Genomic DNA, 25,104 nt, shown 5'->3' with positions numbered 1-25,104 from the left:
ATGAATGATACTAACTACGGTTCGAGTTTCTATGATCGTCGATAATATAGTAACCCAACCAAGGGTTGGGGTCATGTCCCAAGGGAGTGGTTTTGAGAATTAGTAAAAAAATAAAATTATGTTCGAACTAGTCGTAGCTAAAGAGATTTACGAGTAAAAACATTGGAAATTAAAAGGGGTGACACAAAGGTGTCAAATATCAAATGGGCATTTTGTCACTAGTAGTAAAACATTAAAAATAAGGAAAATCAACTATGGGGACAAGTTCTTGGGGTGTGACCGTAATACAAGTTGAGATAAATCGTTGGGTACATGCTTTCGATAGGAAATTTGCAAGATAATAGTGACTAGGCTAAGCTTTAGATGGGAATAAGTTCCCTCTTGGGCAGCTTACACCATTTCAAATGTGTTCCTATCGGACACCCATTTGCCGCATGAAGGCCAGCCTACGCCTTACCCAACTCACTCTCTCGAGCAGAGTGTTAGGATATGGGACTAGGGCTCACCCTCTCGGGCTGAACCTCATGTCGACCCACTCCTTAGCCCATCAGTCTAGCTATTTTGGTTTCGCGAACTCCCTCTCGGGCAAGCCGAAAACACATGGGTGGTTTTGTATTTGCAACTACAAACCCATTAAATTAAACTACAACCACTAGGTGAAATCACCATTAAAATACATCTATCCTATCAACAAGCAAGACCCAACAACAATATCAACACATATTTGCTAAATCACACCCCAAAAATGGGGTTTTTTAGCCACACATCAAGAAATAACAAAATACACCTAAAATGATACTAAAATCAAATGGGTATAAGGAATTAAACCTTGATATAAGAAAAGGAAGAAGAATGGAGAAGACCCACTACCATCTTGGGGAACATGAAATCCTTATTTCTTCAAGTCTCCAAAAAACCCTCTCCAAACATGAGAGAAAATATCCCAAAACGTACTATTCTATTCTGGAAATTAAAATAAATGTTCGACTCTTTAAAAATGAATAACAATTTTAGTATTTATAGACTTCAGAAAATACTGTTGGCGGATCTTTTGGCGGGGTTAGTCGGAATCGCCGATTAACTCGGCAATTCGCCCTTTGGTGTAGTTCGTCGCCATCTTGCACTAGCCTTCAGCATCGTCGTGCTTTATGTCATTGGGTAACCTAGTACTGCTTCACGTAATTATTCAGAAAAATGCCGACTGCTCCTTTTATCGCCTTTTTGATCCTGCTCCTTCAAGCCTTCGCGTACTGGAACAAAGGGTGGAGTGCGTCCCTTCGGCAAATCGACAAGCGTGCTTGGCGATGCGCAAGCTTCAGCTTCTTCGTTCTTTTCAGCCTTTTTGTTCCTTTTTGCGCCTAAGTGTCCATGCTTCCACTAAAACATCAAATACCTGAAACTTAAGAGTTTTTATCAGATATTGAGACAAAATAAGCATTTTAGGACACTATTCCTATTAAAATAAAGCCCTAAATGAGTCCAATTTGTGGACTCATCACCCATAACATTTCATGTTACCATATTTCGTAGCCCGTTGGACATACTCAGTAGAAGTCTTGTATCCTTCAACATATCGGATCCCTTTTCAGGGTAACCCAGGATTATGCCCAAAACTTCTTCACTTAAAGTGATATTTACTGCACGAACAACTATATTGATTCCACCATCTTCGAGAAGATTCATATTATAGTAAGACTCAAGTACCTAAGGCTCATGTAGATATGGCACATGACATTCGAACAAATGTTCCCAGCTTTGCAATGCTACATAATCAAACATAGAACACATTCAAGGTTCAGTAAGAATCTCAGGATCAAACACCCTACCATTTAGTACCTTCTGCTTCTCAAGCTCTGAAATTCCTTCTTCCCTGGTTAATAACTTTTCTTGCTCCTTTGTTTTTGCAGAAGGACGAGGTCCTATAACAGGTTGAGGCTTAGAAGCAGCCTTTGTCTTTACATGGGCCTTCTTGGCTAGTGATTTCCTTTTTGCTTTTGTGATCCTTGGAGATTTTTCACGTTCAACCTCCACTTCCTTTTGACTTTTGGCTACAACTCTCACGATGTCCTCAAACTCAGCTTCACTCTACCCTGCATCTTGGGACAACACTACAAGGTTCGCAACAGGCATATTATCAACTTTTATTTCCCTATTATTTTGAATTGTTTGAGCCTTATTTGTAATCATGGCATTACTCATCAATTTTTGTGTGTTTCCCCTTGTGAAATACTTCCGATCACCTTTTTTGGAGGAAGACTCCACCAACTTCCATTTCCCTTTTCTCTTCTTTTCGGGCTCAGATTCACTAGGTCCTTCAAAACTTTTAGATTCAATATCAAGACTAGTCCCTTAAATGTCAGCAGTGGCTGCTTCAAAGTATGAACTCCTCTAACTCCTTTCCTCGTCTAATAGAGAGGAATATCCTCATCATCTTTGACATATTCCCTTTGACAAGCATTAGTAGGTGCAACAATCTTAGAGGTTTGATTAAACATGATCTTAGATCTATTTCGGAGTGGATCGGGTGACTTACATTCAACCTCAGAGAAACGTGGTTGAATAACTCCTTTTAAAGACATCAAACTCTACACAAGCCACTCTTCTGATGTGGCTAAAAAGTTAGATTCTGTTCCTTTTCCTTTAGATAGGTCCCATCAAAAAACCTATCAGACATCATTGAGGACACTAGACGCGATTGAGAAGTGACATCAAGCTCTTCAGTAGGCACACCACTAGTAGGCTTAACCACAGACTATGCTTCATAATTTAGGGAATTATTAACCGATAAAACCAGAGTGGGAGAACAAGAGAGACCTTTAATAGGATTGTCTAGGGACTGATCCAGGACTTCAGTCTGTGGCATAGAAGATTCACCGATTTCTCCCATTCCACATATGGGAGTAGAGGGAGAGGGCTCCATATGAGGAGTTGAGAAGTGGAATGGATTAGGGTTTACCATTTTTAGAGAGATAGGAATTCTTGAGGGAGACGAGGGATTCAACATCTTCTGAGATTGAAGAGAGGATTTTTATTTTATTTGAAGAGAGAGGTAAGATTTCTTAGACACAAGAAAAATTGGAAATAAAAAGCCTATTTATAATTGGTATAGGGTCCTTGAACAAAGGCAACCCTTGATTTTCAAACTAAAAAGATGTCTATAATTGACATAGGAAACAGGGCAATGATGTGTGGCAATGACCGTTGGGCAATAACTGAATATAGTAGAATTATACTGACCATGCAAAAGGACTTGGTCCCTTGCCATAGAAAGCCCTAACCATCATGACTAAATCTTCTCTTTAGCTAGAATGCCATGAGTGTATACCTGGATTGAGGCACAAGTAGTGAATTTACAAACAGTAAGCAATAGCACAAATGTACATACCTACCCTCCTTAGCTTAGCCAATGTGGATGTTGCTTGCAAATTTGGTGAGGAATTAGTGTAGCTTATGCATTCCATAACTCAATCTGTTAATGACAAAATGTTTCTTGCTTAGTGTTTTGGTAAAGATGTCAACTATTTGGTCCTCTGTTTTGCAGAATCTCATCACCACATCCTCTTTATCAACATTGTCTCAAAGGAAATGCTATCTCACATCAATGTGCTTAGTTCTCTTATGTTGGACTGGATTGTTTGCCATATACGTTACGATTGTCTTGTCATACATAAAAGGAATGTGTTAGTGAGAAAACAAAAATATTCAAGTTGTTGTTCAATCCACATGAGTTGAGCACAACACGAAGGAGCAACTACATACTCAGCTTCAACTGTAGACAAAGCTACTAAGTTTTTCTGCATTGTTTCCCATGAAATCGGTGATGACCCTAGAAAATGGGCCATTCCTAAGGTTCTTTTCTTGTCAATCAGAAAACCTACATAATCAACATCAATATATCCAATTAAGTCAAAAGAATCCCCTGAAGGATGAAATAGGACTAGGTCCTAAGAACCCTTTAAATATCTTAGTATTTTATTTTACTACCTCCATGTGTGATTCCGTTGGAGCTACTTGAAATCTAGCACACATACTTATCCTAAAGACAATATATGGCCTGCTTACAATAATATAGAGGAGAGATCCAATGATTCCTCTATACATTGTTTCATTTATGTCAATGCCTACCTCATCACTGCCAAGTTTGGTACTGGTGCTCATGGGTGTATCAATTATCTTGCCTCCTGCATATTCAACCTTTTGAGCAGCTCTTTGATATATTTTTCTTGACAACTAGAAGGGCCTTAAGGAAATTGTTTGATCTGCAAACCTAGGAAGAAGGTGAGTTTCCCCATCATTCTCATCTCAAATTCACTTCCCATCAGTGCTGCAAACTGTTTTGAATGAGGATCTGAAGTAGCTCTTCCTATTATGTCATCCACATATACTTGTGCAATATGAAACCATTTTCAAGAAGAAATTTTGACAGTCGTTAATACCAAGCTCTGGGAGCCCGCTTCAGGACATACAAGGCTTTGTCTAATTTTAGTACATGATTTAGCAAGTCGAGATCATCAAACCCTGTAGATTGTTTAACATAAACTTTTTCCTTTGGATATCAATTTAAAAAAACACTTTTAACATCCATTTGAAACAGTTTCAACCCCATATGGGTAGCAAAGCAATTAGGATTCTAATTTCTTCAATTTTTGCCATTGGGGAAAAAGTCTCAACATAATCAATTCCTTCTTCTTCATTGTATCCCTGCTCCACTAGTCTTGACTTATTCCTTGTGATAGTCCCATGTTCATCCAGCTTATTTCTAAACATCCATCTGGTCCCAATAATAGTTCTGTTGAGAGGTCTGGGACCAGGTGCCACACTTTACTTCTTTCAAACTGATGAAGCTCCTACTACATTGAGTTCACCTAGTCAGCATCCTTTAGAGCTTCGTTGATGTTCTTCGGTTCAATAGTGGAGAAGAAAGCAAAAAATGCAACTAGATTTCTAGTCTTTGATCTAGTGTACATTCTGGATTCCAAGGGAGAGACAAGATAGTCCAAGGGATGAGAAGACTAATTTTTCACCCTGATTTCCTCATAGTCTCTGCGTTGGGTTCAACAACTTGTTCCCCTTCTTTAGAACTTTCTTTGTCGGTTTCTTCTCTGTTAGGAGCATCTGAGATAATAGAAGGACCAAGTTTTTCCATAGCTTCTGCCTCATTTTCTTCATTTGGAACCTTTTCCACCATAGTCTTGCATAAGACTATCTCTTTGAACTTGCATTAGTTTTTCAAGCTCAAGATCATCCCTGTCTTCAAGGTTATTCATTTCACCACATTCATCAAGGATAACATGAACTCTTTCCTCTAAGCACAAAGTTTTTTTGTTGTAGACTTTGTATGCCTTGCTTGTCGAGGAGTACCCCATAAAGACTTCTTCATCACTCTTTAGATCGAATTTGCAAAGATCATCCATCCCGTTGTTCAGCACAAAGCACTTGCAGCCAAAAGCCTTCAGATAACTGAGTGATGGCTTTTTTCCATTCAACAGCTCATATGGAGTTTTCTTGAGCACTGATCTGATGGGACATCTGCTTGTAATATAGCAAGATGTATTTACCACTTCTGACAAAAAAATCATTGCAAAACCTGAATTAATGAGCATGGTTCTATCAATATCCACTAAGGTTCTGTTCTTTCTCTCAACAACCCCATTTTGCTAAGGAGTTCTGGGAGAAAAAAAGTTATGATGAATTCCTTGGTCAGTGCAAAAACCTTTGATTTGGGCATTTTTGAACTCTGTATCATGGTCTGATCTGATTCCTGCAATCTTGTAATTCAGCTTCATCTGGATACTTTTCGCAAAGATAATTAATACATGAGTTGTTTCATCCCTTGTTTGCATGAACATGTTCTAGGTGAACCTTGAGAAGTCATCGACATCCACCAAAATGAATTTCTTCCCACCCCTGCTTTGAATTCTCACAATCCCACACAAGTCCATGTGAAGAAGTTCTAATGGCCTAGTTGTGATGATACCTTTCTTTTTCTTAAAAGAAGATCTCATTTTCTTACAACTTACACAAGCATCATAGAATTTGTTCTCTACAAATTTCAGCTTTGGTAAGCCACATATTGAAACCAACTTATTCAACAGTGAGAAGTTTACATGTCCTAACATTTTTGCCACAAATCATTACTGTCACCCTGAGCACTCAGGCATGTGAGATTATATCATTTTATATAATCAAGGTCCGCAACATACATATTCATAAGCCTTTTAGCTGTAAGAATAACTTGTTTCGAAGTAAGATTAGTGACGAGGCATTTATTTGACAAAAAATCTCACTTCATTTACTTTATCTCAAATTTGAGACACACTGAGAAGGTTGTATTTTAATCCATTCAAATAGTACACATTATTTATTCAGTGTTCCACAGATCTCCCAATCTTCCCAATGCCAAGGATGAACTCTTTCTTGGCGTTTACAAATGTCACACCACCATATTGGTGTGCTTCGAGAGAAAGGAAGTGATAAGTTTCTCCATTCATATGATTTGAGCATCCACTGTCCATGAACCAGCATTAACTGCTTCCTTCCTTCAGCAAAAATAATCACTTGTTAGATTTAGGAACCCATATAATAAGGAGTTCCCAAACACTATAGAGAGGCATGATGAGAAACCTCACTGTCCATGGTGGAAAAGTGTTCTTACTGAAATGATATCTAGGACCAGGTGCTTTCCTTTTCTCAGATTTAAAGAAACTTACTTGATTTTCTTTGGTCATTTTCAACAATTCACAGTTTATTTTCGAGTGACCATATCTGCCACTATCTTCTGCCATGATGTAATCGTGCATTCTGGTCTTCCACCACCCGAAGTACTGGCCATTGAAATGAGGAGGACGTGTGATAGATTGACCTTCTTCCAGATTTTGTGGAGCCACCATTTCTATAGGATCTTTTCTCTTGGTGTTTTCCAAATAGAGACCCCCTTCGCTCTTATACCAATTGTTAGAATGTATGTGTCCACAAGTGATTACTGGACTAGGTCCTTTGATAGAGCAATAGTGTGGAAAATGAATAGCTCAAGTTAAATCAGGCATACGAGTTTAACGTGGAAACCTCCTAGCTCAAGGGAGTAAATCCACAACCTGTCATAAAGGATTTCAACTTCTTTCACTAATCTCAAGCAAAAGTGAATACAGATTCCAACTACAACAATGAGACTAAACTCTTAATCTCACACTAAGTAATCCCTCTATTACTTACTGAGCTAAAGCAATCCATCCATTGCCCACTATATTAATTACCATGAACTAATATAGACTTCAACACCTAAGACACACAATTAACTTTAAGTGTGTTCTTACAACAATACACACAAAGGTTTTGAAAAATTTCTTTATGAATGTGAAACAAATCCTACAAGTTTGGCACAATACAAGCATTAAACAACATCAGCATATAAAGATTGCTCTTCTTGGGTCTATCAGGTTCCTTGATGTATGATTTTTTTTTATGCTTGAGTTCTTGAGAAGAAATTTTATCTTGCTTTGAATGAATGAATGAATGCAAAGTTGTTTGTTACTTTGAATATATGAATGAACAAAGAGAGTTATTGACCAATGAACAAACAACCTCGTCTGCTCCTATTGGTGAAGTACACTTACCTGCTCACCAACCAGCTCACATGACAGCTTTACAACTGTAGATCCTATTGATCCTAGACGAGAACACTCTGCAAGGAACCTAGTCCCTGCTTTTTTTAGGTTCATCAAAATACCGAGAATACAACATAGACCATCTAAAGTTTATACTAATTCTTTTGCTTTACTGATGCAAGAACCTATTTGTTGTGTATTACTTCGATAAGGTGTTACATCATTCGGAAGGGTTTACTGATCTTGTAATTATTGTATCTTAGTTACAAGATTTGCTTTGCACTATTGTTGTCCCCCTACATGTTCAAACCTAAAGAATAACTTAGTTATGGATTAACGATAAATTAAAAGAACTAATAATATCATATTTCTAAAAAACACAACAATTAATCACTCACATTAGCACATAAAAGAGAAATGTCACTGTTAAGATCTTAATCCTTGGAAATGTGCACCAACAATTGCATTGGACCATTATAGGACTAAACATCCCATTGGCTCCTTGTTTTATTATTAATGAAGAATTCAAACAAGTATTTTTGTTTCATGGGTAACTTAATTGTCTTTGTGGAACTTAACACTACACCAATAGGTTCACCCAGATCACTAATGTTCGTCCTTGTTATCAACTTTGGATATTTTCTATTTTCTAATTGATTTTTTTTGCACTTGTGAGTAGTTGCACAAACCCCTGCACAAAAATTGCAAGTCATGTGTTGAGTCAATATCCACATACCTATCTCATCCTTTGAACCAACTGCCATAAATGAAATATCATATGAATCAAATTTTATTTCAGCAATACTCAAAGGTGTAAAAAAAGGATACAAAGTATTTGCATGTGTACAAAGTTGTAATGGTCCAATGCAGCAGTTGGTGCATATTTCAAAGGATCAAAATCTTAATAGCGGCATTTTTTTTTTATGTGCTAATGTGAGTGATTAGTTGTTATGTTCTCTAGAAATATGATAGAATTAGTTCTTTTAATTAATCATTGATCTATAACTAAGTTATATTTTTGGTTTGAACATGTAGGGGGATAACAATAGTTTAAAGGCAAGCAACATGCTGATCTGTCAAGATGCTTGCACGGATGCAACTGGACCTCTTTATTATATGGAATAGATAACTCCCAGGAAATCAATATGATGATGAAAGGGGGCGATTCTTCATTTGTTCATCTCTTGCCCAATGGAATTTCAATAGTTCAAGATTTTTTGGCAACGGCAATGGTATTTTGGAAAGAACGATAATGGAGTCTATAGTGGATCATTGGTGCCTATAGGGTTTCAAATGATGCTGAACAACCTTTCTGATCCAAATATTCATATGGAGTCAATCAAAAATGCAAACAACATGATCTCTTATACAATTCATAAGATTAAAACAGATCTCAAATGCAAGTGATACTCCAAGACAGACTATTATATCCAATGGTTCATTACTTTTTTTAATTTGTTAGAGAAGAGGAGCACATTAAATATCGAATTAAGAGTCCTGAATAATATATGTTTTTTAATGTTAATGACCGTATATTGTTATTGTGTCGTACTATTTTAAGTTTACCTAGAAAAACTACTTTTTGATGATCTATTGTTTGTTTTTATTTTGGTTTACATTGAATGGTTTTGATATCAAGCCAACTTAATATTAAAATGAATGAAAGTTACTAGAGATAGATGCAATAAATCTTTTCAATAGTTATAGCATAATCTTCAAGGATTACATATAAAAGAGATAGGTCAAGGTGGTGGAACTCTTCTCATAGTTTCTATACTGTATTTTTGAATTTTTGGTATAGGTGGTAAGCTTTTTAAGGTTGTGGGAAAGTTTTGGGTAAGTTTTCCTCAAGTTCGGTTTGCATTTGCAGAATTTTATCCCAAGTTGATGATGCATTCACTCTCACGAAGCTTTGTTCTCTTTAGCGGAGCTTCTCTTACAGTGAACCAGCTTCACCGGCAAAAGTAGGTGATGTTAGTGGGGAGCCACACTTGCTAATGCCTATCTACGGTGTGGGCTCACGCCTACGGCTGTCCTTCGCACCTGTGGATCCAAAGGAATTTGGGGAGAACTGCTCTTGCAAACTTTTTTTGTACTAGCAGCATCATACCTGCGGCCACGGATCCACCAGATTGATGATCACTAAGTATTTTATATCTCTTCTTATCTTTTTTTTAAAATCAGTGTGTAGTAAACCCTATTGTTGTGAGCTTAGTTTACAGTGTTGTTGCTTGTTTCTTGACAATTTCTTTCGGTTCAAAGGTAAATTTCTTCCCCTTTGTCATCAATATCATTTTAAAGTTTCAATTCAATAATTCATTCTTGTTTTAGACCTCAAATTCTTTCATTTTCAATTCTTTAAAGTAGCATTTTTGGACCGTTTTCAATTCTGAATTCACTTCCATCTGACTATAGTATACACCAGAATTAAGACTCTCAATAGACGTTCCTTATGGAATGATTTGGTACTATTGGATAGGAATATTGTGTGGTGATTTTAATACAAAATTGATTTCACTGTAACAGAGGCAGAAATAGAGGAGTTTCAACACTTTTTGCAACAAATGAGATCAGAGTTTTAGAGATCAGAGCTGCACTGACCACTTGAAATTGAGTTTTGGTGTTTCGAGTCACCTTTTTGAGTCACCATATTGTTACTGAATAAGTCAACTAATATGAGTCAAACTGATTATACATTTCCTTATTTGATGTAGTCTCTTCCATGTACTACAATATTAGTCTATTATCAAACACAATCTTTACAAATACATAATGGTCCACCAATAACACTAGTATACTTAATCAAAGTTAGAACATGTCATCAACATTCTCAACATTATGTATACAAGGGAGAATCAGTAATAAGAGAAACATACATTTAAATGAGCTCAAAGTGTCAATTCCATAATCATATTGCATTTTTCACATAACGACTTTCATTGCCATCAATGATGGGAATTCTTTCAACATGTTCAACAAATGATTTGGGCAATATTACTACCAATGTCACTATATGCTCGACACCCATTGAATTTTTGACTTTTTTAGACAAGAAAGCTATCTCAATAGTATCACAATAAACTTATAGTGGCCTGGAAATATTGTCGACTAGTCCAAGTCATAAAATGAAGTTATGCAGCTAATAATCTAAACTGTAGCCTCAAAGCATGCCAGAAACACAACTTCAATAGTGGATACAACTATAGCACACTCTTTGCATTTTTTCATGATTTGCTCTTCTAGCTAATACGAATAAATATCCAATTTTTTCTTGTATCCACACAACCAAAATAATCAGATTCTGAATATCCTAACAAGGCTAAACGTCTTATGAAATCTTACATCAAAATAGCTAGCTAATTATGAAATCTTATATCATAATACACACTGAGAACCACACAACTAACATAATCTGATTTTTAATTTCCAAACAAGGCTAAACATCTTTTGAAATCTTACATCAAAATAGCTAGCTAATTATGAAATTTTATATTAGAATACACATTAAGAACCTAGATTATCTGGAAATGTCACGATCCACAATCGGACGTGATGGCACTTGTCTTATCCCACCAAGACAAGTTAGCCTAATACCCAACATAAATCTAAAATACAGAAGTGAAACATAATGAAAGCCTAATGCAATTTCAAATAAGCTAATAACATAGCATAACTCAAATGTAACCCCAAGACCTGGTTGTCATGTTTACAAGCCTCTAGTGTAATGCAATAGATTCGAAAGAAGTACAAGTCTCAATTCCATTGTTTCTAGAATATAACAAGAATATAATAAAAGAGTAAGAGGTATCCATCGAGATGACAAGAAGCTACCTCACAACTCTCCACAATAAGCCTCAAATGTAGAAGCGAAAAAGAAATAATACGATGATCGGGCCTTGTAATCTACACAAGTGTAGAAAGGAATAAGTATCATAGAACAACGATACTCAACAAGCAAACCTAAATATCCTTAAGTAAAGCAATACTGAACACAAGCACTCCAACCACACCAATCGAACCTCTACAACTACAACCTACAATAGACAATCAACCCAACCTAATAGTTCTCACTCAAATACAACAGAGTGCGAATAGAATATCACAACTTGTACCTCAATATACACTATACATAGTCAAATCATCACAGTCTTTCACAATTCAATAACCACGATAACATTTCATCAATCACAACGAATAAGAATCAAATGAGGTAATGCATGTCTGTCCTAATGATACACACATGTTGTCTCTCAGTTCAAAACCCACAAGGAGCATATCTATCCATGCACCTACCACAGATCGTGTGGCTCGACCTTTCCATATAAAATCTGCCACATATCGTGTTGCCCGTCCCTTATTTCTCATCATTTTCCCCAAGGCCCCACACAGTTGCATAACATCACTACAAATATATATGCGCAAATGATTGATAAAAAATGATAACGATCCACATAATAACGAGACAACTAATACAAATACTTTTGACAAAATATTAAGGGTAAGTCCGCTCAACTGTTCAACCATTCATAGTTCATCGATTTTCACAATATCTTTAAGATTTTTCATATCATGATATCAATAGAGTTCTTCTTTTACCCACATTATCATTATTAGACCATAATCAATATTTCACCAATACTCTAAAATATGTGAGACTCTTCATCTCTTCCCATTACTCTCAATCAAATAATGGAATACAAGGTTCAACATTCTTAACAAGAAGTCAAAAGATTCACTTGCCTCAAGAAATCAAACAATCACTCTACTACTTGATTCTTTCCTTTCCGTTGGACCTCCAAATCAACTCAATCTAATCAAATAGGTAATTACAACAAGAACTCAAAACTAATAACGCCCATATCAAAGACTTTGGATACTAGGGCAAAACTAACCCACAAACCCATTTTGGTAAACGAGGGTTAAATCTAGAAATTTGTGTAAGAACGTGTAACCCAAGGAATTTGGCACTCACCGGTAAAAATCAATTAAAAATGGAGTTCAAATCAATATTAAATCACCACTATCATAAAAGGGTTGTGTTTTTAAAAAACCTACCAATTTGCAATTCCAAGACTTTGATATTTGAAATCATAAAGAACCAATGAGAAAGAAGGTTTAGGGTAAAAAAATATTTACCTAATTGTTTATCTTGAAAACTACCTAGAAATTACCTCTATCGAGCTTCTAGGGTTCAATAATGGTGAAGTGGGGTTGAAACCCCACCTTTTGGGAAAATAACTCTGTTTAGGTTGATTTTAAGCTTATCATCATGAGTTAAATGGGCCAAATCATTTATTGACCATCATGACTAGGCCTCATGCAATTGTGATGCCAAAGAAATTTACTCTACGTGATCGTGATAGGCTCCACACAGTCATGACACCCACAAACCTAACCCTACATGATCACAAGAGGGAGTGGCACAAATGTGATGCATAATTAGCCTACACCAGAACACAACAAACCAACAACATAATGCTTAATATACAAGACACCGAAAGAACCCTCTGGATTCGTTCAGAACCCTAAGTACACAAATGTGGTATGCTACCTAATTGAATTCGATGTTCTAGAATCAATGGAATCATCTAAACATGGATTTGAGGTATCTTTGACCGAAAACCATTAAAGTCACAATAAACTAACTTAATGCTTAAAATTACCAAACTTCCCTGGAACCTCTGAAAATTCAACCAACACCTTAGCTGAAGACTAGAATTATCCCTTATAGCTAATGGAATAGTCCAAAATGCAATTTGAGTGTCCAAATTCCCAATGTTATCCAAAATCAACCCAGTCTAAAATAAATGAAACTTCCCACTTAAGGGCTCAAACCCAAGAAAAAAAGTCAAACATAAAGACCATACTAGTAGACCAAATTTCACATTCTACCGCTAGTGGTACAGACGAAATTCCATTTGAGACTCTAAACTCCTGTTGTTACACTTTTTAACAACTTTAAACCTTTCCAACTCAAAACTTCCAAAAATAACAACTTTTCAATCAACATCTAAAACCAACTTTGCAAACTGATCAAGCCTAACTCGGGGTAACTACTAGGAGGAGTAAAAACAAAAATTTTAGAGAATTCCCAAAAATGATCTTCTGGGTCATTACATCAGCCACCACTAAAAAACATATCCATCCACGAACATAAAGTAAATTAAAGTACTCGAAGATTTAAAAATCTGAGAATATCTTGCATGCATGTCAGAATCAGTCCCCCAAGTTACTTCCCCAACTGAACAATGCTTTCACTGCACCTTCACTGAAGCAATTTCCTTTGTCCTAAACTTTCAAATTCCTGCCTATCCAAAATGTCTATGGGATCCTTCTCAAATGAAAAAAATTGAACCCAACACAATTGGATCGAGTGAAATCACATGAGGCTAATCTGGGACATACTTACAAAGCATGGAAACGTGAAAAACCGCATGCATAACTGACAAGCTAGGTGGAAAGGCCAACTTATAGGCCACCTCCCCAATCCACCCTGAAATCACAAAAGTGCCAACGAATCTAGGACTAAGCTTGTCCTTCTTCGTGAATCTCATCACACCTTTCATGGGTGACACTGGAGGCCAAACAAGATTGCCCTCCATAAACTCCAAAGCTCTAACCCTCATATGCGCATAACTTTTTGTCAACTCTAAGCTATCAACAACCTACCCTTAATCAAACGGACATGCTCCATATCATCTCTAAGAATGTTTGTATCTAACGAGTCCATCTCAACTGCATCAAACCAACTAATCAAAGTTCTACAGCTCCTACCATACAACATCTCAAAAAAGGCCATCTGAATACAAGAATGATACTTGTTGTAGGCAAATTCCGCTAAGGGAAAATGTTGATTCTAAAGAGCACCAAAGTCTATCACACACGCTCGAAGCATGTCCTCCAATACCTGAATATCTTCTCAGAGTGTCCATCCATCTAAGGGTGAAATATTGTACTCATGTTTAACCGAGTACCCAATTAAGTGAAACTCAAGGCCCTTTAGAAGTGAGAACTGAACCTCAAATGGAGACAATAGAAATAGTCACTCCGTGAAGTCAAACTATCTGACTCATGTAGAGTCGAGCTAACTTCTCCATGTCTACCTCACTTGAAGCATTATGAAATGTTTGGACTTGGTCAACCTATCAACAACCACTCAATTCAAATCATAACCACCTATGATGGTAGGGAAACCCACTACGAAGTCCATGGTGATAGGATCCCAGTTTGAAGTAAGAATGCGCATCTTCTAAGACACACCACCAGGCCTTTGATGCTCAAACTTGATATATTGGATATTCAATCATCTAAAGAAAAACTAAAAGATGTCCAACTTAATACTACACCACTAGTAATGTTGAGTTAGATCATGGTACGTACATCTTGGTTGCACCCAAATGAATGGAGTATCTAGAGCAATGAGCCTCCTCCAAGATCAATTTAAACAACTGATCCACCTTGGGCACACAAATCATGCCCTCGATTCTCAACACTCCATCAAAATCAAGCACCACCTCCTTAAATTCACTCCTCAAAACCTTGTGATGAATAATGCATAACTTCTTAACATCAAAATACCTCTAATATGCTTAATTAAAGAATATGGGCCTCAACATACGAAATAACATGACCCTCCTCTTAAATATGAAATCGGATAAGATAGTTGACATATATATGAACATCTCTAATCAAGTGTCTCTCCTCAATTTGAATTGCGGCAAAACTCCCCATGCTAGAGTACTTCCCACTTAAGGCTACAACATTGGCCATCCCAGGATCATACAAAATGGTCACATTGTAGTCCTTCACCAAATCAAGTCATCTATACTGCCTCAAGTTTAATTCCCCTGACTAAAGATGTACTAAAGACTCCTATGATCAATGACTACCTCACAATGCACTCACACAAGTAGTGACGCCACAACTTTAGAATAAAAATGATAGCTGCCAACTCTAAGTCATGAGTAAGGTAGTTTTTCTCATAGTCTTCAGCTGTCTAGAATCACAAGTAATTACCTTTCCCTTCTGCTTGGTCATTGCAGTTCATGTAACGTTCTTTTTAGCATGATTTTATAACTCTGATGCATTGATATCATACTTAGTAAATTCTATGTACTAATGCATACTTGTACCTACATTATTTCTCTAATGTAGAGTCTGACGCTCATGCCTCTCTCACTCTTGGTTAGTTAATCTTTTGATGCTAAAGGATTGTTGAGTCCTCATGTTTTGAGGACCAAGACACTGTTATATCTTTTCTGTCATTTCAGTTTTCATACATTTGTATGTGGTGTATGGGTTACATACCAACATGTTCTTTTGATTAGTAGATGGCTTATTGAGATTAATGTTAGACTTCCACTTTTGTCAAACTTTTTTTTTGATATAAGACTGTTTCTTTGAAATCTTTATATCCCAAGTATATTGTATGATGTATGCTAAGAGGCATGTGTAAGGCCTCTTGGGGTTCTATATGTTATGTTACACCTAGGGTATACTTTGCATCATGACACTCTCTTAATCAGCGGTCGGTGAGACCTCCTCACTTACAGAGGACTCCAATTTAGTAGTTCAATTTATTTGTTTTATCCGCCATTGTTAGTAGAATAGTCGGGGGCACTTATCTTCAGTTAGTAGAGGCTTCATAGATAGATAAAGATAGTGAGTTAGTTTAGTCTTGAGTATTCAGAAGTTTTAAACATTTTTATTATTACTAACATTATTTATATTTAGTTTTGGTTTCATACTTTTGCATGAGATATCTTTAATTTATTTTAAATGTCCATTTTATAAGGCTTCCACATGTATGTATACTATTCCACTAAGTAGTCAGCCCAGACCAAGGGTTCCCTTCGGACTAGCAATGATTCTAAGTGTTGGTCACGTCCAGGTTATTGTATTGGGGCGTGACAAATAGAGTCGCTACACATCATTCTTACTAAGAGACATATTGTCCTTCAAATATAAGGAGAAAAAATATCTAGACTAGTAAAAATCTAAGGATATCTACTTTACATGTATAACTTGGTCTTTTGGATGGCTTCCTCTACCATATGATATTTCGACTTCTCATTCACATATGCTATCTCTTTTAAAATGGCTTCCAGCTCCTTCCTAAACAACATATTTTGATTTAATTACACCAAATCCCAAAGGAACATATGAGAAAACTATTTGGTATTTCTTCATCATAAAAAAATGATACACCTGATGAACAACTCATAGGCTTGAAGATAAAGCCAACTCACCAATACAATGTATCACCTTAAATGGACTAATAAACCTAGTACTGAGCTTGACCTTCTTCTAGAACCTCATGACATCTTTCATAGGTGATTCCTTCAATAGAACCTTATCCTCAATCACGAAATTTAAGTCATGAACTCTTTGATAGGCATAAATGTCACGACCCTAAGTACACCTAGATGTGACATGGTGAACAAGACCATGAGAGGCCCTAAACAAGTCACTTGACATATGTATGACACTATGAAATACATCAAGAGAACATAACATGAAATCGAGAAATAATTCTCAAAATCTTTGAAATACATATAGAGAATATAACATGAAATCAAGATAGAGTACATGTTTGAAAAAAATACAGAAATTAACTATGTCTGACAAAACCTGTAGTAAGCATAATGTGGCAAGTACAAACCCCTAAAACAACGAAGAATGTCTAAAAACAGAAAGACTAAGAAAGCAATAAAACTTATAATGGCCTTGCCCTCAAACCATAAGGACTTACCAATCCAATCACAAAGAAGAGTAATCGAACTAGCCCCAACCAGCGAGAGGAGCGATAAGTCCTATATTATAAACCATTATACGCACAATATGCATCAGTACTTTGAATGTACTAACTATGAGGAAAATGAAGTGAAGCTCTATGCCGAGGCGAAGGGACAGAAAAATAAACGACTTCAAAGAAAAATATTGGGGTTCCCAATGCTCCTCCATGATCAAATGTGATATCATTATGAGTTTAAAATATGATGCATGACCAAGTAAAACATATGAAAGTTGATAAGCTAAATCATAAATCATGGGACAACGTCGATGCAATGTTTGAAAATCATAAGAAAAGCTTAATACATAATCATTAAGGAAGTCATAAAACATTTTAAAAAAACATAGTTCTTTGTAGTATATTTACTATTAACCGACATAGATTATGTGAACTATAACATGGAATCTGGTGTCTTACTCCCACAAAAATGAAATGTCTTACTTTTTCAAGGTAAAGACCATAACTTATAGTTTAGATGGGCCCACTAACTAATGTCTTTTTAAGATAAATCCTACGGGGGCACGTAGTTAGGAACAAATGAATTGCTTCTACAGACCCAACCTCTACTAAAAGTAGAGCCTCATTTCCAAAGTCATCTCAGTTCTAAGGAAAATCCCAATGGAAAATAGACATAATCATATATTTGGAAAGGTATGAACCTAGTACTATTTATCCAATCATAAAATATATATTTTAGAATAGCTCCTTTCAGAACCATTATGTCGCTACTTATTCATATAGACACTTATCAAAGAATCAAAATCATGATCATTTTTCATAATGAGAAAATCTTTCACAAAACATTTTGAGATTTTATCTCAAAGAATACTTTATTCATTAATCATCAATTTAATGATGCATGCATAATTTCATAATCATAATATAAGCATAAAACATGGGTTCATATGAAATCATTTATAAAACATGTAATCAAATCAAATCATGCATAATAAAATCAAATTTTAACAATTAAATCATAATAAATAGAACCAATGAAGAATCACATGAAACCCTAGAAAATTGGGTTGAAATCATAAAGGAAATTGAGTTTCTTTTGGGACCCAATGAATGAAAGGAATCCATTGGATAATTTACGACATACCTTGGTGATGAAATCCTGAAAGATTGAAGAGGAAACATTGAAGCTTGAAACGCTAGTCTTTTTCATTGGGAGCATTTGAGAGAGGATTAGAGAACAAGACCTTGAGAGAACTTTAGAGTTTTCAGTGAATGAGAGGAAATATGTTATTTGAAAACTAAAAACAATTATAGGTCCTTAGAATAGGCTAGAAACGGCATAGTTTAGGAATTAATAGGACATGAAATGACCCAATTAACCCTGAGCCAAAATTACCAAATAGACCCTACAGATCGACTTACAAAATGTCAGAACTTATAGAGGTGGTGAGTTTATGTCAAAAGAATTCAGTTCCATTTATGAGAAAAATTGAATACACTAAGAGCACACATCACCTTATACACTAGAGTAGAATGGTGTAACCGAATGAAAGAACCGCACAATTGTCGAAATGGGTAAAACAATTCTAGAAGGTAGAGGTGTTCTAAAGTGTTTATGGGCTAAAGCTATTGTCACTACTGTCTATTAGCTGAATTTTTCTCCCACTAAGGCAATGCTTAATCAAACTCCATATGAAGCTTGGAGAGGTAACAAGCTCAAGTTAAGTTCCTTTTTTGTCTTTGGTTGTATAGTTTATTCCATAATATATTCACAAGCCCGACATAAGATTGATGAAAATGTGAAAAATGTATTTTCGTCGGATATATCACACAATCCAAGGCTTATAAGCTATATAATCTAGTGAGTGGCAAAAGTACAGTCAATAGAAATGTTGTGTTTAATGACGATGAAACTTGGACCTTTAATTCCGCAAATGAAAGTTCAAGCATTCAATTGTTGCCTTCTGACGATATTCTTGATCAAGAGTATGTAGAAGCTTTTTTTTTGGCAGGTCCATTGGCTACTTCATTAATTGTACAAGCAACTTCTCCAATATTGAAAAAAACCATCCAGTGAACAAACTGCATTAAGAAGATCAACAAAAGACAGGAAACAAAATCCTAGATATGCTAACAATACATCTTGTACTTTTGATTTACTTGTTTCAGATCCTACTTTCTTTGAAGATGCTGAAAAAGAAGATAAATGGTTCAAGGCTATAGAAGAGAAGGCAATGGCTATTCAAAAGAATCAGACACGGGACGTGGTAAATTTGACAGAAGGAAAGAAAGTTATTTGGCTCAAATGGGTGTTTAGAATCAAGTATCATATAGATGGAGGCATTCAAAAACAAAAGGCAAGGCTCGTCGCAAAGAGTTATTCCCAACAACAGGGTATTGACTCCGACGACACTTTTCCTTCCTTTACCCTCTTTGAAACTATGAGAACTTTCTTAGCCTTGGCTGCTAATTTGAATTGATCAGTGAACCAATTTGATGTTAACTATAACTTTTTAAATGAGTGATTTGGAAGAGGAAGTATATGTCTCACAACTGAAGTTTTTGTAGTTATTGGCAAAGAAGATAAGATTTACAAGTTAAAAAGGCACTTTATGGCTTAAAATAACCATCACGGGGATGGTACTTTAAAATTGATTCTTATTTCCAGGAGAGTGTCTTTATGTTGACGATGTGATATATCTTCGTTTGAGTGAGTCTATCATCACTGAATTTAAAGACTGCATTATGAAGAATATTGAAATGTCTAATTTGGGTCTACTGCATTATTTTCTTGGTCTTGAGGTGAAACAGGGAATTGATGGCATATTTCTTTCACAAAAAAATGTGAACAAATCTTTTGAAAAATTTCTATATGGTAAATTGCAATGTTGCTGCTACACCGATGAATATTAATGAGAAGTTATGTTGTGATGATGGTTCTGAAATGGCAAATGCGACTTATTTTAGAAGTCTGGTTGGTAGTTTGAACAACTTGACTAAAACAAGAGAACACATTTTGTTTCTCTATTGACATTATATCGAGATTTCTACACAATCCAACTAGGCTTCAGCTTGGAGCTGCAAAAAGACAACTGGGATATCTAACAGGTACGACAGATCATGGAATTTGGTATTCTAAGGTAACAAATTTTACATTAACTGGCTTTAGTGGTAGTGACTACGTAGGCAACATTGATGATAAAAAGAGCACATTAGTTTTCTTGTATAATCTTTAAGCTGGAGCAGTTTCATGGAGTTCAAAGAAGCAAGAAGTGGTAGCATTATAAACTTCAGAGGCAGGATATATTACAACAACTTCTGCAACTTATCAAGCAGTTCCGTTCAGAAGACTTGTTGCTGATTTTAATCAGAAACTAGCTGGTGCAACTGAGATTTGTGGTGACTATAGATCTGTGTTGCGATGATAAAGAAGCTAGTATTCCACAAAGGAACAAACCACATGTATATTCTTTACTAATTTAATCGACTTCTTGTTCCTACAAGAGAAATTACTTTGAAGTCTTGTGATACAAATGAACAAGTAGCATAGATCTTCATTAAGTCACTTCCGCAAGCAAAGCACAAGTTTTTCGAAGGTCGACTTGGAGTCTACAATTTTGAATCAAGGGAAGTATTGAAAAGTGATTCAAAAGATACTTGATCAAGTATTTAGGAGTTTGTTAGTTAGTTTCCTTTATCTTAGCAAGTTTAGATATTGTTGCAGATTAGTAGCTAATTAGTTATTAGAGGGCTAGTGGACCAAGATTTTAGTAGTTTCAGTTTTTGGTAAGCCTATTTATACTAGGTCTGGTTGCTTTCATCATAAATCATATCTGAAGAAGTTTGCAATAACTTTTAATATCTTTAGCGCTCTTTGTGTTCATTGTTCCTTTTGATTATCTTTTTCTTTCCAATGGAGAACACTCAATTAAATATGTGTACTATGTCAACAGGTTGAAGTACAATCTACTATGTGTTGCAAAGATTTGTGGCGAAGGCAGTGAAGCCAAGTTCTTATTAAATAAGTATGTGGTTACAAACTTGATATCTCAGGATATGATTTTGATGGAAAAAAGATGCAAGAATATGTATATTGTTGATTTGCACACTACTCGTAGTGATAATCTCACATGTCTCAGTGCTCCAAATGAAAATGCATACTTGTGGCACAGAAGACTTGACGAAGTAAGTGCTTCTCTTTTGAACAAATTTGTGTCGATTGTCTTGGTCCGTGGATTGCCAAAGATTAAATTTGTAGATCAAAAATTTTGTGATACATGTGTCACAAGAAAGTAAAACAGATATTCTTACAAGAAAAAGAAGCAAGTCAACACCAATTGTAACACCCCGTATCCGAAACAGACAAAAAATGCATATTTTGAGAAGGTGCAGGTGCAACCCACAGATGCCATCCACGAACTATAGGTCAGACCACGGCCCGTGCTGGTGGTCCATGGTTCACAACTGCAACCCCTCCCTAAACCCAGCTCAGAAAATCGGCTAAGTCTCGACCCACGGTCCGTAGGTCAGACCACGGTCCGTAGTCTGTGTCCGTGGATCGAGTCCCCCTTTACCTAGCCTCTGATGCAAATGACGGCCGATCAACATGGACCATTGTTCGATCCACGGTCTGTTGGTCTGACCGTAGGTGAGGGTCAGCAACTAGTTCGAGGAAAATTGTTGATTGGGTCAACTTCAAATGGTCATAACTCTTAGGACAAAAGGAATTATGTGTCCCAGGACCTATGATATGATACATAATTGAATCCTCTTTCTAACGCCACATAGTTTGCTAAAATCTGACCTCCGAGGAAAATGCTATGCTCACTTTAGTGAAGCCCTGTCAGGTAGACTTGACCTACGACCCCAATCTACGAACCATAGATTGACTTACGGCCCGTAGGTCCCGTCCATCGATAACTCCGACAACAGTTAAGTCAAGGGTCTTTTGGTCTTTTCCTATTTCATTGGACCCCTAAGCTACGTCATTTAGACCCTAAATTGTGAGGTTTTAGTCAGTTTAAGCATAGAAACATAACTAGAACTTACCTAAGTCAAATCATTAATCAAAACATATAAAATTAAAAGCAAGAGAGGAGAAAAAGGTTAAGAACCCTAGTTCAAGAACGTAGCAAGGTTCCATCAGTTCCAGCCCCGAAATGGGAGTAGCATAATACCGAGTTGGGCTAGGGTTCAACATATCCATATAGTCCCAAAACTACTAGCCACATAGGTTGTAAGTCCCCTCTGTGGGCATCATTTCAGTGATCACTCTAGCATACTTCTATACCTTTGGCAGGGTATATTGGATCCTCTCAATGGGGCGTATACATCAGACTCCACATTTAGCTCATGTGGTTTGATTATCGGTTATTAGAACCTCCAACAGTTCAGTCATATTCTATTGCATTGACCATTTATCAGTATATCCAGTATTCAGTTTCAGCATATTATAAATTGGTCACTACATTTAGTTATCTAAGCATTCAGTATCTATATCATGTTCAGATTATATCATTGCTTATTTGCTTTTGTTCAGTTATATGTTATTTCAGCTGTATTCTTTCCTACCTGCTCTGAACCTTTGAAGTACTGACGCATACTCTGTTCTACATATTCTCGTGATATAGGTTCAGGTTCTCAGCAACCAGATAACGCTTAGATCTGTTCTCGATCTCCAGTTCAGCAGAATCAAAGGTGAGTCCTCATTCTCCGAGGACAATAGTCATGAGTTTCTGTTTAGTATTTTTAGTCCTTTAGTTTTAGTTTTGCTAGACTTAGCTGGGGACTGTCCCAGCATTTCTAGTCAGTTAGAAGCTATTTTCAGACATAGTTAGATTCAGCTTAGTATTGAGTTAATAACTTCTTTGTATTAAACACATCAGTTTTCATATATCTCAGTGATAGTATATGGGTATTCCCTATATTTTCATTTTATTTATGATTTAGCTTCCGCATCAATTTATTATCTTTAGTATGCTCGTGATCATGCCAGCAGGGTTTGCTTGGGATCACTTGTAGTCCTATGTTCCGTGTCCACGTTTCGGGGGTAGTTCGGGGTGTGACAAACTTGGTATTAGAGCATTAGGTTTAAGAGTCCTAGGATGTCTGAAAAACCACACTAAGTAGACTCATTTTCATGGGTGTAAAGTGCACCACATCTAATGAGAAGGAGGCGACGAATTGTTTTAGGAAGAATCTTCATTTTCTTGTTACTCTTATCCTGTGTAAGGTATGATCTAATTCTATTCTAACTCTACGTTCTACGTTTCAGCGATCATGCCACCCCATAGAGCTAACACCAGGAATGCGAATGCCAGGAATTCTAAAGCAGTTCATTTAGGCCCAGATCAGGAAGTTTTGAATGCAGAGTTTCACAACGCTATTCAACTTTTGGCTCAAACTATGAATAATCAGAACAATCAGCAAGTTGAGGGAAATAAGCTTAGGGAAATCGCTAAGGTAAACAAGAAAGCTAGAAGAGGGAACTATGAGTACTCTCACTAGAAATCAGGTAATGGAAATCACTCATATTTTTTACAAGATCAGAATAGTAGGGAACCAGGCTCTAAGTCTTAGGGAAGTATTTCAGGAAATATGGCCTACCCAACTTGTCCAAAGTGTAGTAAGAACCATCCAGGCGAGTGTCTTGCAGGCAAGGAATGATACTTTGGCTGTGGTCAGTCTGATCATAGGGTGAAGAATTTCCCTTCTGCCAGGATGGGGCAAGAAGGTAACGATACTAGGGCTCAGTCTATAGCTCTAACAGTACTGGCAGGTCACCCAACTCAGTAGGGTGTGTCATCCTGTACAGATGGAAGTCAACACCAAGGCAGGCTTTATGCTCTCCAGGCTCACCAGGACCAGGAAGATTCTCCTGATGTGATCACTGGTACGTTTCGAGTCCTTCTTTAGATGTTTTTGTAGTGGTAGATCCAAGGGCTACTCTTACCTTTGTAACTCTCTTTATAGTAGTAATCTTAGGAGTTAGTCTAGAAACTCCTTCAGAACCCTTCTCAGTCCCTACCCTAGTTGGTGACCTAGTTGTAGCTAAACGTGTATACAAAAACTGCCCTATCTCAGTCTCTCATAAAGTCACCTCAACAGATCTTGTAGAGTTAGAAATGGTAGATTTCGATATAATTCTAGGCATGGATTGGTTTCAGTTCTGTCATGCCTCAGTCGATTGTAGAATTCGGGTTGTTCAGTTCCAATATCCAAACAAGCCAGTTTTATAATAGAAGGGTAGTAGCTCAGTGCCTATATGTCAATTATATATTACCTTAAGGCTAGAAAGAAGTGAATCTAGGGGTGGTGTAGCACATATTGAGGAAAAAGGGAAGGAGGTAGAAAAAGATGTTTATCGGATTGCTCTCTTAGGAGTTAGTATTACGAACACATCAGATGGTGGTGTGATAGTCCAGAATAGAATAAAATCTACATTGGTAGCGGAGGTTAAGGGAAACAGGACAATGATCCTATATTATTTCAGTCAGAAGGTGCAGTTCAACAGCAGAAAGTAGACGTTTTCTCCCAAGGGGGAGATGGTCGCTTATGTGTTCCTTAAGTGGATTAGTTCATGAAGCTATGGAGAAAGTGCCACTCATTATAGATAGACTTAAGATAGCCCAGAGTCACCAGAAATCTTATGCAGATGTAAGGAGAAGGGAACTAGAGTTCCAAGTTGATGATTGGGTTTTTCTAAAAGTGTCGCCTATGAAAGGGCTTATGAGATTTGGCAAGAAAGGT

Source organism: Solanum verrucosum, unplaced genomic scaffold (assembly GCF_900185275.1).
Source record: "Solanum verrucosum unplaced genomic scaffold, falcon-dt-bn FXZP01001237.1, whole genome shotgun sequence".
Taxonomy (NCBI): domain Eukaryota; kingdom Viridiplantae; phylum Streptophyta; class Magnoliopsida; order Solanales; family Solanaceae; genus Solanum; species Solanum verrucosum.
Note: the sequence above shows the minus strand (reverse complement) of the source record.